Consider the following 16,643-nt stretch of genomic DNA (forward strand, 5'->3'; position numbering starts at 1 on the left):
TCTCTGATTTGGTAAACCTTTGTTCTTCAAATTATGCAAATTTATAAGAAGCTTAAGCGCTGACGTGTTCGAGCACTCTGCGAGTATATTTAGTCTCTTCTAAGTAAAATAAATGTGTCCAGTATTCGGGCTGAATTTGGCAGTGAAATTCATGCTGAATGGCATTTTTGTGTTCAAGTAAATTTTCCCCGAGAGGACGGTGTCGATAATCTGTCTCATATTGTCTGGCATGACCGAATATTGACAAATTTTCCACAGAAGAGGCTCATTAGAGATGATTAGATCATTTGACGGTGTGTCACGTCCGATTTATTTAACAACCTTTTGAGCTAGGATTTTCGTTTGAAGATGCCAAGAGTTGTTTATCAAAACACGAACACCTAAATTTATGTTTATTTGACGAAATACACCTTGTGCAAATTTACGTGAAAAATTGAATATCATGTGAAATGCATGAAGCTCTTGTACTTCAGTCAGTTCTCAAAAGTAGGGGTAGTTTGTCTCGCCAGTTCTGAGGGGAGAACGCGCATGAATTTTCGAGAGTTGCTCATATTCACCATGGTGAGTATCTGGATTTGGGGGAATTGTGGCGGTTCAATCACTTGTGACCACCTAAGGGTAGTTTTCTCGAAGCTCCGGCACGAGTAACATGTTCTAAGCTGTGCCCTTCGGTGAATTTTCCTTTCGTCTGATCTCAATTTCGGCGTGTTTGAGTCACAGAGTCCGATTAGTTAAAGCAATAAATTAAGTCAGGGACTTTCGACCTTTTGTGTGTTATTCGGGAGTGTAATCGTTTTAATAGAGGAAATAATTTGGAAGAATTAACGTGACATATGGGATTGTTATTTGCGCCAGTTCGGGGTGTTTTTTTGAGGTAAATACGCTGCCCTGCCAAAACCCTTAGTTTACTAACCGCAATTTTTCGAATTGTGCCCAAGGAAGAAAGTGTTTTATGTATCGAATGTGAATTGATGGAAATTTATGGGAATACCTCTGAGCTTTTGGTGTATGTGGCTATTTTTTTCACCTCAAGTGACCAGAGGCTATAAAGAAGGGCGAGTTCCATTTGGTAAATGAAGACATTCTGAGATTTACTGCCGGTCAATGACCATCTAAAAAAAAATTCCTGTCACGCATTCAATTAAAATAATTAGGAACAAAATATACCAGCAGGATTTCTTTTTCGTGAGTGCTCTCAAGCATCAAATTTGTCATCTAATTTTGTCGCATGATTTAACACAATAAATGAGATACTTACTATTGGCAAAGTGGATGGAGGCATTGTATTTTGCACCCACTCAGCATGAGATGTGAATAGTGAATTAATTAATTTCCTCCAGAATTGTGTGGTTCTATGTGCTTGGTGTGTCTTCTATGAACAGTGAATTGTGGTGTAATAATAATTGTTTTGGAGCACAATTAACTGGAAGAAGGTGTAATAAAGGTGAGAGTTAAAGTTCACCCAGGTTCCAACCACCCTCCAAACTCTCAATGTGAGATAACAGTGATTGTCTGGGAATGAGCACCTATTCAGGATCTTCTGCCTCTCTTTATGGCTAATTTCACCGGGGATATGTAAAAGGTATATAAATGCAATTTAGCGATAATCAATTGGGGATTTGGGTTGAGCTTATATATGTCATAACGTTCAGCGAGTTGATGATGTTCCTTGCACCCTTCTGTGCTATACTCCTCAAGCACCTGATGGTGCTCCTGCGGAGGTGTACTAAATCCAACACGGTATATATTTTTTTCTTGGGCAGAGATGTTGCGGAGAGATTTGCTAGTGTGTCCTGAGAATAATTCACACAATCCTCAGCCCATTATCCCGACTTCCTTTCCATTTCCGTTTCCCTCATGCATGCGTGTGAAATATAATATTTTCCCAATGTTGAACTGAAAGTTCAGGTAGAACACAGAGTGACAATAAAGTTTTACCAACAAGTATAAGTGGACAAACTTTAATATAACATGCATTGTTTTTAAAAATTTGTTGACTAATTCATTCAGATTTTTTTTCAGTTTTTTTAAACATATTTTGAGCATGAAAAAATCTGCGATTGTGAAAATCTAGGTTTTCTTACTTCTGTCCATCCTTCTTTAAATTCCGAAAGCTTCGGTATAGTTTAGAAAATTTTTGGGTTTCATATGTTTAGGTTTGACTTACTGCTCTATTGATTCAAGAGTATTTTGAAATTTTGTTGTATAAAACCTGTAAGTTAATAAAACTAGAATTATCTTAACAACTAAGGTTCTCGACAGACCTACGACTACGACTTAAGTTAAAATAGTTCATTCATTATTTCGATTAAAATTACCATGTGCCATTCTTAGCTAATATCCATACAGTTTTCAGATTGGAGGTTTAGCTCCATTTCCAGAAGGTTTCGAAATTTTAAAGAAAAGCAATATTAGTGGTTTTTAGAAATCAAATTTTTTTTGTCCTTAATGTCTAATCTTTAAGTCAATGTTTTTCCAAAACTATTACCGATAAAAAATTTGACAACACTGAGAGAGAAATCCGAAAAAGTTAAAATAACATTCCGGAAATGTTAATTTTACCCTGCAGTATTGATCCGAAATCGGTGTATATATTATGCATTTTAGGTGTATTGGGGATTAAAGTTACCCTTTTTCATGTTAATTTTACTCTTAAAAAGCTGAAGCTATATTACTAAACCAAATTTCCGAAGTCAGTTAGCTTAATATAGGCCCTAAAGCGGTCGTAAGTTTCCGAACATTTCAAAATCCTAAATAACAAGCAATTTTATTGTTGTTTTAGGTGTGATTCCTTCTAATCACATCTATTTAAGAATCCAACGCATCATTCATCCTTAAAATTTAATTCCAAGTCAAGATTCTTTAAAAAATACTCGCTTAAGTATTATGGAAACATAAGCCATACAGCTAATCCATAAAGTGGTTTTCAGACTAGAGCTTCACCTCAGTTGTCAAAGATGTGAAAATCTTAATTAGCAAACAATTTTATTGGTTTTTTCAGAATTTTAGAGATCATTCGCCTTTTGACTAAGTCTGAAGTCCGTATAAGTCTGAAGACCGTATAAGCTTTATTCATATGGCTTAAGTTCTCTAATTTCGTGGAAAGAGAGATTTTTCGGAGAATGTTGACAAAGAATTCTATGGTGAATGTCGTTATTATTATTCGTGGTATTTTTTTATTTGGTTTACTTTTATGGTTTATTGTGGAAAACTAGTAATGTTCGAGAATGAGTTCAAGTTTGAGAGCAGTTTTAGAATTGAAATCTATCTTTGTTTCCTAATTCAGTTGTAATTCAGACACATAATTTTTTTGTAACTAAAAACTTTCATACCTGCTTGTAAAAGATTGTGTTACGAAGATTACTTATCTCGCATTCTGTATCTACAACTTTGGTACCCTGAAATTCTATACAAGGAAAATTTCATTACCAGTATCTGTAACATCCGAACATTTCGTACTTCAACATTTTCCATACAATTACTTATTTATTTTCGCTTAGCCTATTGATTCTCTCAGTACTTTATAACATTTTATTTAAATTGTGACTTATTTTTCATTAATTTTCTACAGGAAAAAATATGATCAAAGAATTATGGCGTCTACACACTAGAGAAATTTATGTTCGTATTTGTGGGACAGGTCAGAGAAAAATCAACAAAAAATATTTGTGCAAAAAACTCATTTCCAATTTTAAGAAAAATACCGATTTAAAGTTTTCTGACTAAAATAAATTTATTTTTTACTGAGAGATATGGCATTCTACTTTGTATATTTTATTTAAAAAAATTGAAAAAAGTAAAAATGTGAATTTTTGAGGCAAAACGAGTTTCAAATTTTTTTTTATATTTTCTCACCTAGCGCCTAAACTAAAAGGGATAATGAAGAATGGATGGTTTTTTCGACTTTTGGATCATAATTATCCAAAAAACATTTTCTTACAACTTTTTATTGTATATTAAAAAGAATACTGTTAGAGGGTTAACAATTTTCATTTTAACTGACCATTTTTACTATAATACTGCCCAATTGTTTTCAGCCATTTTCTACTTGACAAATTTAATTTGGTTAATTGCCAAAGTTGAATTGCATAGGGGAAAGTCGTCTGCCTTCAAACGAAAAATGGAGTTCCAAATTTAAGATTTTTTTCTGAAGAATCCACAAAATGGATTTTATTTTCTACTACACCAAAAAATTCTCTTGTTCATTCGGCGTATATGATTACCTCATTTAGCACTTGCAAGTCTTCAGTTTTTCCTTCTGAGGAAATTAAAAAAGTGATGTCGATTTGTATGAAGGCAGCTGGCATAGTCTGCCTTCAAACGCGAGGCAGCTACCTTAAATGTTTTTTTTTTCACTGAGAATATTGAATCAATAAAACTAAATGGGCTATAAATGATTAGATTGAAGCCTAACGCACTCACTAAAATCATCACTGCAGTCAAAAGACATTAAACAATAACTTTTCTTCACATTTTTCTGAAGCACTGTTTTGTACTTGAAAATTTGGAAGAAAAAGCCATTGAAGTTGAAAATTGTCAACTTGAAACATCCCGGCCGGAGCAAGATAGCGAGTTATAAGTATTTGTATGACGTTCGTCAGAGAAAAGTAGGAGTTCGATTTCACATGTTTTGATGTATGGAAAGATAGGATTTAAAGGCACACGACATTAGCATTTAAAGGCTGCTGCAGGGTGATATTTGCAAATTTTTGCCACCCAGAAAAATTGTGTCATCTGAACCAAAATGTATTAACAGAAATATTAAGCCTAATTAACCTTCTATGTGTCACAATGGAAGATTTATTTGTAAAATGATTTTTACTATGAAAAATCACATGATTTGTGGAACATCAAAATTACAGTTTAGAGCTCATTTTCATTTTTTTTTAATCTAGCATCTAGGAAATAGGAGCTAGGCTCTCCATTTTTTGATGATTTGTAAGAATGATGGATAGCTACCTAATAGTTAATAGAATATAATTTATGCTTTTGAGAACAACGAAAAAATCGCAACATTTGAAGGCTGCTGCATTTAAAGGCAGACGACTTTCCCCTACTAAGCAAAAATTCTGAAGTTGTAATAATAGGATATATAAGGATAAAATTTTCTCATGTAGTTTTCTATTTAGAGAATGTTAAAATTTTGCAAACGCTCGTAGTTGAAAAGTTTCTGAAATAAAATTCTGTGTGTATGTGTTTTTTTTATTATTTAATTATATTCTATTTTTTCAGTTTGCAATCGTTAGACTTTCCTACGCTAGTCTTTGAATTAATGAATATAATTTTGCGAATATGAAAAATTTGGATAGTAAATTATTCATTATTTTGTGCTTAGCGTATAGGCCAAGCGGTTTGAGATATTGTCATATGTGCCGGACTGGACATACTGACGGCTTAACGTAATTACAATCAAAATTATGATTAAATTACATTTCCATCAGTTTTTGACTAATCCGTCTCTTGGCTTAAGCTGAGTATCATGGCTTAGTTACTGGGAAACTGATGGGAATTTAGTTAAATCTTTATTTTGATTATAATTATTTTAAGATTCTTGGCTTAAGTCGTAAGTGCATTACGCACTATACGATAGATCCTTAGGGGAACTTCTTTCCTAGAGTAGTCTTTAATTTTTTGTGGTTAAGCTATACTCGTAGTCAAAGTAGTTTTTTTTTTAAATCATAAATTTACAAATTCTTATTGTCACTCTGTGCTTTTTTTATGTCGTTTAATGTCCCTCCCGTGCGCTCTTGTTCTCTGATTACCGGAACTTCTGATAACATGAGATTTTCTACCTCCACCCCAGAGATTTTCCCAGAGGACAGAAAAATGCCCTCGTGCCAACTACCCATCTTGGAGGTATCCAGTAACTTCGTGCTCTATCTCTTTGGCAATTTTCCGGACTGATTTAGGGTATGAGGGTGTGATGTTGATCAGCAACCTGAGAGATATTTTATGGATCTCAGGTTTCCCTCCAATTGGGGCGTCTGTGTGATGAAAAGCTCATGTGGTGTGTACAGGAAGACACGCATCTGAGGCATTTGGCATAAAGCGCAACCAACCAAATTGGTGTATATTTTCTAGCTTATCTGCAATTTATGCGATGCGATGTGTCTGATAATGTAGAGTTATTTTCCTCAGGACAATTCCAACTTCCAACTTGCTCTATCGAAGATTATATTTTTATTTTTATGTTTATTGGCACATACACGTTTTAGTTCCATCTCACCAACATGGATATCTTATGGGTAAAAGAATAGAAAGGCAAAAAGCTCAATGGGGTTTGGTATCAGTTGTATTAAGGAGAGAGTGAAGGCAAAAAAAGCTGTGAAAGATATGCTTGCGTATACATAAAAGAACAACTTAAAGAAGTTATGGAATACTACTGGTTTTATTTGCCGTACTCCAAGGAGAAGTACCTTTTGCGCGTGTATGTGAAAATTTTATCTCACCGGATATTTAGATGGTTAGATTGAATCCCCTCGAGGTTCTGCACACTTCTCCGTCTCATACTCTAATGGATATTTATCATTGCAACACTCCCCCATTGAAGGAATCTCCTGAGACATTAGTGCAATCACATCCTTTTGATCGCCATAATCTCACAGATTTTATTGTGAGTCTGTATTAAGATGAAAAATGCTGAGATCTTTGAAGGATTTTCAGATATAGTGAAGTGCTTTGAGATGTCGCGCAAATAAAATCTAAGTGTATAAATTTAGAAACGGAAAATAATGAAGGCACTAAAAATTCCAGAAGTGGATCTCAGCTTAATAAATATGACGCTAGGGAAAAGTGGGGGATTTTCGAATACTGTTAATGAATTACTAGGATTTTTGACTTTTTTGACTATTAACATCAAGAAACTCTCTTCTATCTGTATTTCACCTCAAAACATTATTTGTAGAGAATAATTATCTATAAAATATATAAAATTTTATGCATAATAAAATAAATAAATAATGCATTAATATCCACTAAAATTTATTTTTTATTTGAAAAGTGGTTCTGTAAAATATTGAAAGATTAAAATCACAATAATAATAATAATTATAATAATGTTGGCACAACATTCCATGAAGGAACAAGGCCTTCCCGCAAGGGGATTTCTAGTCATGCATTATTATTTTTTCTTGTACGGGATGAGGTTGTCAGTCCCATGCCCGTGAAATCAAGTGCAGTGTAGCTCACTGGATGCAATCCGACCACCTTCAACGCCAGAAAAATTCCTGGTGACCTAAAGAGGATTCGAACCCGGGACACTTGCATCATAGAGCGAGTGCTCTACCACTTCACCCATTGAGTGCCCAAAACTAAAAATTTATAAGACTCTTTCTTTATTGCAAAAAATTTTTATTGCTTTATGTCAAGGCAAAATAGAAGAATAACTTTTGATATATAATCAATATATTATTTAAATCGATAGTAAGCAGATTAATATTTAATATATTCCGTAGTATACTGTTCGGTAGTTTTGCATAAACATAGATTATTCCATCCTTAAATTTTATTGATGTTGTATAACGCATCAAGATCGCTCTATATAAGACAATTTCATACAAAAATGAAATAATTCTTAAGATGAAAATATTGGATATTCGTTGAAGCTTTTATAAACTAAAAATTACATTTGTGCACGTTATCTAAATTCAAAATTGTATGTGAAAAAGATTTTATTACTTAATTACACTGCGATTTATTTATGATTGTGGAAAACGTGTTTATTTTGTCATATAAAATTTATTACTTGATTTTTATAATTCTTTAAACACTGACTTGAAAATTAACATGTCAATCTTAATCTTAACCATTTTAACATTACATTATGAATATTTGAAATCCTGAAAATATTGAATAATTTGAAATTATTTCTTATGAAAAATTAATATCACAATTTTATTCATAAAATCAAGAGAAATCATTTATTCAATGTCTAATATTAAATTTACGTAAGAGGGATTGGGGCAAAATGTATGAAATCGATGAAATCTAAAATTTTAATATGCAATAACTTTTAAGATAAAGGAGACAATTTTAAAATTTTACAATTAGATAGCCTTCGTGATTCTGTTCAGAAAATGGAAAATTTTGTGAAATTTATGCAGTGAATATGGAAAATAAAAAGATAGTGCAGTATGGATCACTGTTTTTAGAATATTTTTCTTCTAAGCTATCTATATTGTTAGAATTAATTACATCATATTTCTCATTAATACTGAAAAACGGTTTCTTCGACAAATTTTTAACGGAATAATTTATTAATAAATAATAATTAATTAAATAAACTAAGACTTAAAATTTCAATCAAGAAATTATAGATTTGTGAGTGAAAAATGAGAGATAAAAACAAATTCCCTTCTTTAACCCTTTAAGGACGATTGGATCACCGATGTCCCATAAAGAATATAATTTTTCCTGACTTCCTAAAGTTATTTTTTTCATATGTCTGTACATAATTGTAAAGTAGAAGGTTTAAGTAATCTAGAATATTTTTTGCAAGTCTTTAGTTATTTGCTATGTAGTAAATATTTAAGCTCAAAAATGGCGAATCTGTAAATTCTCAAATTCATAATTGATTTTATTTATTTTTTATACTTCCAATTTTTTTTTATCAAAACCATTTTGGCAAAAAAAAGTACAATACTCATTCCTAATATTTTTCATTAAAGCGAAAAATATTATTTATTGGTATTGTCAGAAAAATTACTTAAATTTTTGGGCTATTTTTGTCCCTATCGTTCATAGAAGCACAAAATACACCGAATCAGACTCTGTGGGACTTTCCAAGTTTAGATGTAAGACTTATCATTGATTATGTTTCCCAGTTTAATTTTTATTGTTGATTTTCAGTCCGTAAAAAGTGTCTCGGCGTAAAAGGGTTAAGGCGAATTTATTTATATTCCACCAAATTGAATCCATTCACTTGGGATACGCCGAGAGACGGTTTATGTGCTGAACTGCTGGAGACACCTATGACTTAAGTCGAGATAGAGCTTAATATAATTAATCAAAATAACGACTAGACTATATTCCCATGAGTTTTCCACTAAGCCAGCTCTCGGGTTATACCTAGGCTGCCTAGGACATTAATGTGATAATTATCCAGAATTTATAGGTTATCGTGTTAAATAAATTCATTTTAATTAGTTTGTGTACACTTACAAAATAAATCAAGATTTGCAATATTATGATAAAATGATATATTTTCAGGTTTTGTACAAAAAAAGAACAGTCGTAAAATCGAATGTGAAATATATAATCGCAAAAACCTCATTATCCCCTATCTAATTTCTTACTGTAAAAGAAAACACTAGGGAAACTTTAAAAGAGAGTGATAAAATTGAATTCTTTGCTGCTTTTTTTCGTATTTCCCATAGATTTTCCTCAGATTTTCCTTCGTCTTTGTGAATGTACTGAATGAAAATTCCCTTGAATTACTTTTTGACATCAAAAGAAAGTTCTTCAAGCCTCTTGTCTGCAAGTGAAAATTATCCTGAAATTGTCTTATAAGATTTTCGCGTATGTCCAAAAAAAAATACATAATTGGATTTTTGTCCTTGTCAGCGACAATGTTCTGTATTCACTTGGAAGAATTGGTACAGAGGAAATTCATGAGTCATGGGAATTTGTCTGGAAAACTTGAAAAACACTGTGAGTTTCTGCTGTTCCAATTAAGTGCAAATCCGTATAAATATCGCGAATTTGGCGGATGTCACTGTCTGAATATTAAGAGGACTAAATCTGGAGCTAATCAATGCGGAATGGTGGGAAGTCTTTTACGGAATTAGGGCAACTTCCAAATTAAATGATAAAAGGGGGAAAGCCCTGAGGGTGGAATTGTTCTTGGGGGAGGATTTGTGCCTTTTGTGGCTGCGATTGAATGATCTTTCCGCTATGACTTCCGACTGTGTGGCATACAAATTATCAAGTATTTTACCCCAAAACCCATTCCCGATGCGTTGGAGTTGGAAGGAAGTTTGGAAAGGAAAATCGTTGGCACTTTACGCACTCATAAATTTTTCTTCGGCACTTCTCCTCTCACTCCGATACTAATGGATTGCTGGGGTATCCTGGAGTTAGGGCGGGAAAGGAGGAATTGTTGGTGTTCTTGTGTGACACCCATGGGGATGAGAATTGGAATAACATTAGATACAATCTTCATGGCATATGAGGAGACTTGTTTATCGTTTCTGGGTGGGTAAACCATCTGAGCTAACACCATCTCAGGCATGTTTTGCAACGCACCCAAACTCCAAAGCTCTCCTCTGACTCCCTCAGAATCGGAAGGGTGTCGTGGCATGTTACCCAGAGAGTCGTAAAATTCCTTGACGACAAATAAAGTGCCAAGAGCAGAAGTGAAAATCGGAAAATGTTACCACGAAATGTGCAAAAGTGTATTTTGTTGCATTCAGAACATTTGGATCTCTTTCCTTTTAGCAATTCACTCTCTGGGATGCTTCATTTTTCATCCCTTCGGAAGTCCACTCAGATAATCGCATGACGATGCCACAGACTCGTTGATATTTCAACTCTTTCCTTTTTGTCCCCAGCACCAAGGACAAGTTGTACAAGTTTGTGAAAATCTAAGGGTATTTCTATCTCGTAACATCTTCGGATTTGGGTTGACCAGAAAGTCATGAATTGCCAAGCAACGATTTTCCCACGATATCTCATCGTATGTGTCTGACAGACACATGAAATATATTGAAAGTCACTTTGGAAAGTTAAAAACACTCAGAGAATTTTGAAGTAAAAACCTAAAAGTTTGGTCATCTTATTTTATTTCATATGAAGAAAAAACTAAGATCAAAATATATGGATATAGAGCTGACTTCTTAAGGGATTTGCAAATATATCTTAATTTTGTCTAAGTAATTCTTAAAGATTGCAAATAATTTTATAAAAATTACAAAAAAAAGTTGTAGCAAATTGGACAGTATCTCAATGAAAGTATTTATTGCTAATTTTTTCTGTCTACACTGGTAAAAATGAAAGGGTCACCGGGGATCTTTTGAAAGGGTCACTCTTTGACACCTATTTATCTGCGGAATAAACGAATAAAAACAATGAAAAAGTCATCTTTGGAGTTCACTCAGATGAGAAAAATATGATATGAATTATAAGTTTACGATAAAATATAATCTATCGTGATAATTGTGCATACAAAATTTCAAGAGATACAAGTGAACCTTTGAAAGGGTCAAATATGATCCATTTTTTCTAAAAAGGGTAAATTTGACCCTTTTATTTTTACTAGTGTACTAAATGTAATTTTTATGATATTATGTTTATTCCATTTTACTGACCACAATTATTTTTTAAATCTTAGAGTTATTATAAATTCAATATCAACCTTTAATTGTTTTACTGATCAAAATCGATTTTTGCCGACCAATTTTTTTATCAACCAGTTTTAATAATCATTAATCATTTGTTCAGCATATTCCGTTTTCTAAGTGTACATTTTATTATTTTTATTTTTCTTAAGTGAATACCGACGTCAGTTTTCTTTATTTCAATATAGATAAATCTTTTGAAATCGTAGACAAATGGTTAGACAGGTAAAGTTTTTTTGAGGAATTTAAATTTAGAATGTCAGAATAAGCTCCAATTCTTTTAAAGTTCTATAAAGCATTTCTTGCTTATTTTGAAATTATAGATAAGTATTTGGAAACGATGTTAAGCCTCAAGTTTGAGAAAATGTTAAAACTTTAAATAAGTTTTCCTAAATTTCTTTTAAACTTTCTCTTTCAATACATAATCTTAGTTTGATATATGTATCCCATAATTTTTTTTTAAATAAGAACTTCTCGAATTAAACCAAAAAGCCTGACTTGTTTTCATCTTAAAGCTTCTCATAATAAAAAAAAAGTTTTAGTGTACGGCTTATTTACATTGAAAATTTAAAAGATTTATAACAATTGTATTTGAAATGTTCTTAAGAAATATCAACTTTTAAAATACTTTTCATAAAATTGTCATAAACCGTTTTTATGAATTAATCTGTGTAAAATATTTGTTTTCCTGATTGGAAATAAATTTAATTCATATGGAATGACTAATTTAATATTTAATTGGTTTTTCCGGAATGGATTATTTTTTATTACTGTTATTAATATTAAAATCGTTCCACTTAGGTATTTTTTACAATATCACACCCTATTATTTTTTAAATAATAGACAAAAATTGCATAATTTATTTACAATTTTAATTTTAGTTTTCGACCCGCTCTTAAAAAAGTTCATGAGTTTGAGAGAAGTTTTATGGTCAATTATAGTTCATGCAAGATTTTCAAGATATGAGCAAATTAATTATAAGGAGTTTATGTGACAACCTGAGAACTTTAACGAAGTCGCTCCAAGAATTTTGTTATTTTTATCTTTTTATAAATGAATTGGATTTTTCAACGAGATTTAAATTCTAATAAAAAAAACTGTTTTCGCCTTTCATAAAATTTTAATTTATATTTTAAGAATTCTTTACAATATCTCTCAGCGTTGAAAGCTTCTAAGAGCTTGTGACAAATGAAAGCTCCTTCCGGAATTTAATTGTGAGTATTACTTGATGGAGTCTCTTTTCTTCCCAGCTATGAAATTATGCAAAATTGCTCCATGGGAAACATCAAGAAAGAAGAAAAGATGGGAAATTAATTTTATTGAATGAAATTGGCCAAGAAATTTCTCTGATTCACTCATGCATGTTCAAAAAAAAAACCCCAAGAGACTTTTCCTGTGAAGGATTTTGTGCTTTTATGAGGATGTAGAGCTTCTGGGTAAACTTTTCGATTTGTGGTTTCGACTAAATTAAAATAAGTTTCTAGCCAGCCATAACTCACATTCCATCGATAAATCATGATTTCATTTCCCACTGAAAACCAGCAATAAATGTGAAAAGTCCGAATGAATTGGTTAGGGGAGCATTTGATTTGTTCAAGTTCTTGAAAAGCTAAACTGAAAGAGTTGTGAAAAGCTTCCGCTAGTTCCCCTTTTTTGCCACGTTGGGCAATTCTTCACGTTTGAAGGTGAAAAAAAACTTCAAGAGATTTTAGAGATAATTACAGTCAATTTCCACTGGTATGGAGCTCCAAAATGCGATGATTGCAAATTTACAACTTCCTCCCAGCATTTTCCCTAGCTTAATCTTCAGCATTTGAGATAAAAGCATAAAAGCTTAATTTACAATGGATGTGGATTAAAAGCTTACATTGTTGGAAAAAAAAGACCTCTCAGTGGTGATTAAGTGTTTCGCGCATGAATGAGTCATTTTTCATGAAATACAGAAAAAAAAGAACGTGATATGTATGAAATGATGCCAAATGGTAAAAACCGTAAAAACTGTTGCTTTCATCAGAAGTACTTCATTTGAATGATACTGTATTTATTAATATTCTTTTTTAACACCGAGTACACGACTTTCTGAGCAAGATTCACCATTAAATAGTCTCTTCTGGAAATGAAAGACGGAAAACTGAAAATTATGATTTCAAAATTTTAAACATTTATATAGGGACGTTATGACACCTTCCACTTTTCACACATAGCTTTTCCATTGAAAGCTTTTCCATTGCAGAATAGGCCACACCCCTACAATAAATTAAATTTAGGAAACAGATATTGTAAAGGTTTATGCCAAATGCACAATAATTTTTGTTTACAAATATTTTTATTTATTTATTTCGATGTACCGGGCTTTTATTGCCATTTTGTACATTATTCAGTTTACAAAATTTATTCAGATTATAATGTTTCGTGAAAAATGTCCATTCAGAGGCTTCAGTCATTTGCACCGGGCGGGACTCGAATTCACAACTGTGACAGTCGAGCCGGGGATCACACCGCCCAAGAGCCGAACGCTCTTACCAATTGCATCATTGACCGTGTACGTGTTACTAAATACGTTTTCAAAATTTCTTATCAAAGTGAGCGAGATGACTAGATATCTCATTTATGCCCAACGCACAATAACTTTTGTTTTGAAAACATCTTTTGACATTTCAATTAGAGTGAGTGAGATCTAGATCTAGTCATCTCTTTCACTCTCACAGACAATTTTGAAAACATATTTACAAACAAAAGTTATTGTGCGCTGGTCATTACTCTCACTGAAATTAAAAAAAAATATATTTACAAGACAAAACTTATTGTGCGTAAAGCATCTCAATAAAATATAAAAAGAATACTGAGTGAGATCCAACTGTAATTGTCCACAGATTTTAACCCTTAATCCCGTGGGGCACCTGGCGGCGTCTCAAAAACTTTTTCCTACGGCCTTTTCAAGTTACATTTTGCTTTAAGACGTCAGAAAAAGTGATTTTTTCTGTTCCCCAATTTTTGAAACTTTCGTTCTTAAAGAGTTAAGGGGCGTGACTTAACCCTTTAACGACGAGACACTTTTTACGGACTGAAAATCAACAATAAAAATTAAACTGTTAAACATAATTAATGATAAGTTTTACATCTAACCTTGGAAAGTCCAACAGAGTCTGATTCGGTGTATTTTGCGCCTCTATGAACGATAGGGACAAAAATAGCCCAAAAATTTAAGTAATTTTTCTGACAATACCAATGAATAATAATTTTCGCTTTAATAAAATATTACGTATGAGTATTGTAGTTTTTACACCCAAAAGAGATTTTGTAAAAAAAATTGGACGTATAAAAAATAAATAAAATCAATTATAAATTTTTGAATTTAAAAACTCGTCATTTTTGAACTAAAATATTTACTATATAGCAAATAGCTGGAAATTTGCAAAAAATATCCTAGATTCCTTCAACCTTCTACTTTGCAATTATGTACAAATATAAGAAAAAATAACTTTAGGTAGTCAGGAAAAATTATTTTCTTTATGGGACACCGGTGTTCCAATCGTCCTTAAAGGGTTAAATTTAAAAATTTCCGTTCATTCAAATACTTCTATGCAAATAAGAGAATGAAAAAAAGGCAGTAGAATGAACATTTAATTTTTCGACCCATTTGATATTACAGAGTGAATTAATTAGCTTAATAATGTCATTAAATTAGTCTGTCAAGCGTTGAATTGGTCGAAAATATTTCATCTGTCATGTATTTATTCGTGTTTGTTGTGTTTGCTATAATTAAATTAACCTTTTTTTTAACCATAGCCTCAATGTACTTTTGAACAATTTTATCATACAGGGATAAAACAATAGCCCTTGGGGATTGGTTAAATGTCCAAAAAAAGTGAGCTATGTATTCGCAAAATTTGCGTTTTTGTTGTTTTTAAAAATTACCTTTTTGCTGTATTTTACATCGGCTCTAGAGACACCTTTAATGAGAGGGAATTTGTGCAAGTATTTTAAAAATTAATGAAATCATAATAAGACGAAAAGTGTGTAGTCTCTTAATCCAGGAAAATCTAACTTATAGCTCCTCCATCTCTCAAGTGCATTAATCTTCTCGAATGAGGATTGCTGTTATTTTCTTATTTTTATTTCACTCTGAAATCCTGCCTTCGGGGTAGCCGTTGGGGCTACGGATGCTTTATATGGCTGATATAAAATTCATTCTCTTCTTTTGCTTTTTTTCTCCATGTGCCCTCAACTCCCATGTATTAACACACACATTGAGGTTGATCCCAAATTGCTACACACGTTTCCATTGTGAGAGTGTTTTCTCTGCCAGGGGGCTTGGGAGGTGGTATGGCACGAGGTGGTGAATTTAAGCCCAAGCAAACAAAGCTACGCCAGGGGAGCTTAAGGTGGGATGGACTGGAGGGATTCCCATGGTGAGGAAATTGATCTTCCACCCTCTGGGCCTCTTCGATGCTCAGCCTTTTGCACCGTTCCGCCTCGATTTCCGCCACAATCGCTGTGGTAGGATATACATACCATCTCCATGTATCCCGATACACTAGGGCTCATTGCAAGTGTCCCAGAAATTAAGTTATCGATGTATCTTTGGTTATAACTTCTAATTCATAATGTGCTAATAACTTCTTTGTAAGTAATTAGGCCACCGCCGTCTTAACACTGTTTTGAACCTCCGGAGCATTTAAACCGTTTAGGAGAAAGGCTCATAATTTTGTCCAGTTTCTTATTTTGGACACTTTGAAGATAACATTGGACACTAAAAATAAATTGATTAAAATGATGGATTTTTATTCCAATATTTGATGAACAATGAATTCTATCTAAATATTTGTTCTTTTTGGAAGATTTTAACACTAAATACGTTAAATTTTGAATATGATTTGAATTGAAATTGCTTTGTTGAAAATTCAGTGTGAGCAATTGCTTACGAGAAATATGACAGAACTTCGTGTTTACTTCAGTTCTTATTTAGCCGTGGTGAAGTAAGTACTAACAATGTTTCTTCGCTTTTTTTGAGTGATATTATTGAATATTCATTGAAAATTGTGTTGATTCACGTTAGTGGTGATCTGTACATTTGACCTGAAGTGAGATTTGCCTCGTGAGTTAGATTTTTCGTGTGAAAAATGGAAAATGTTTTAAGACATTTACCAGTGAGGTGATGGTTCTTATTTTGGACAGGTGTTTTTCTCACGAAATTTCGTGAAGTTTTAGCTTTTGTGATGACTAGGTTCGACAAATGCCTGGAGAAGCAAAGGAGCACCATCTCTACGAAAGAGATGCAGCGAGAAATGCCTTGAAAGGCTCCCGGA

The 16,643-nt window shown here is 32.6% G+C and overlaps 1 protein-coding gene across 1 annotated transcript in view; it reads left to right on the forward strand.

Moving 5' to 3' along the window:
• The first annotated feature begins 620 nt into the window (after positions 1 to 620).
• LOC129797957 (dipeptidase 1) overlaps positions 621 to 16,643 on the forward strand; it is a 144,713-nt gene continuing 128,690 nt past the window's right edge. Inside the window, exon 1 of the mRNA XM_055840855.1 lies at positions 621 to 1,582. The gene's annotated coding sequence lies outside the window, so the exon portion shown is untranslated. The remainder of the gene's footprint in view (positions 1,583 to 16,643) is intronic.

Source organism: Phlebotomus papatasi, chromosome 1 (genome assembly GCF_024763615.1).
Source record: "Phlebotomus papatasi isolate M1 chromosome 1, Ppap_2.1, whole genome shotgun sequence".
Classification (NCBI taxonomy): domain Eukaryota; kingdom Metazoa; phylum Arthropoda; class Insecta; order Diptera; family Psychodidae; genus Phlebotomus; species Phlebotomus papatasi.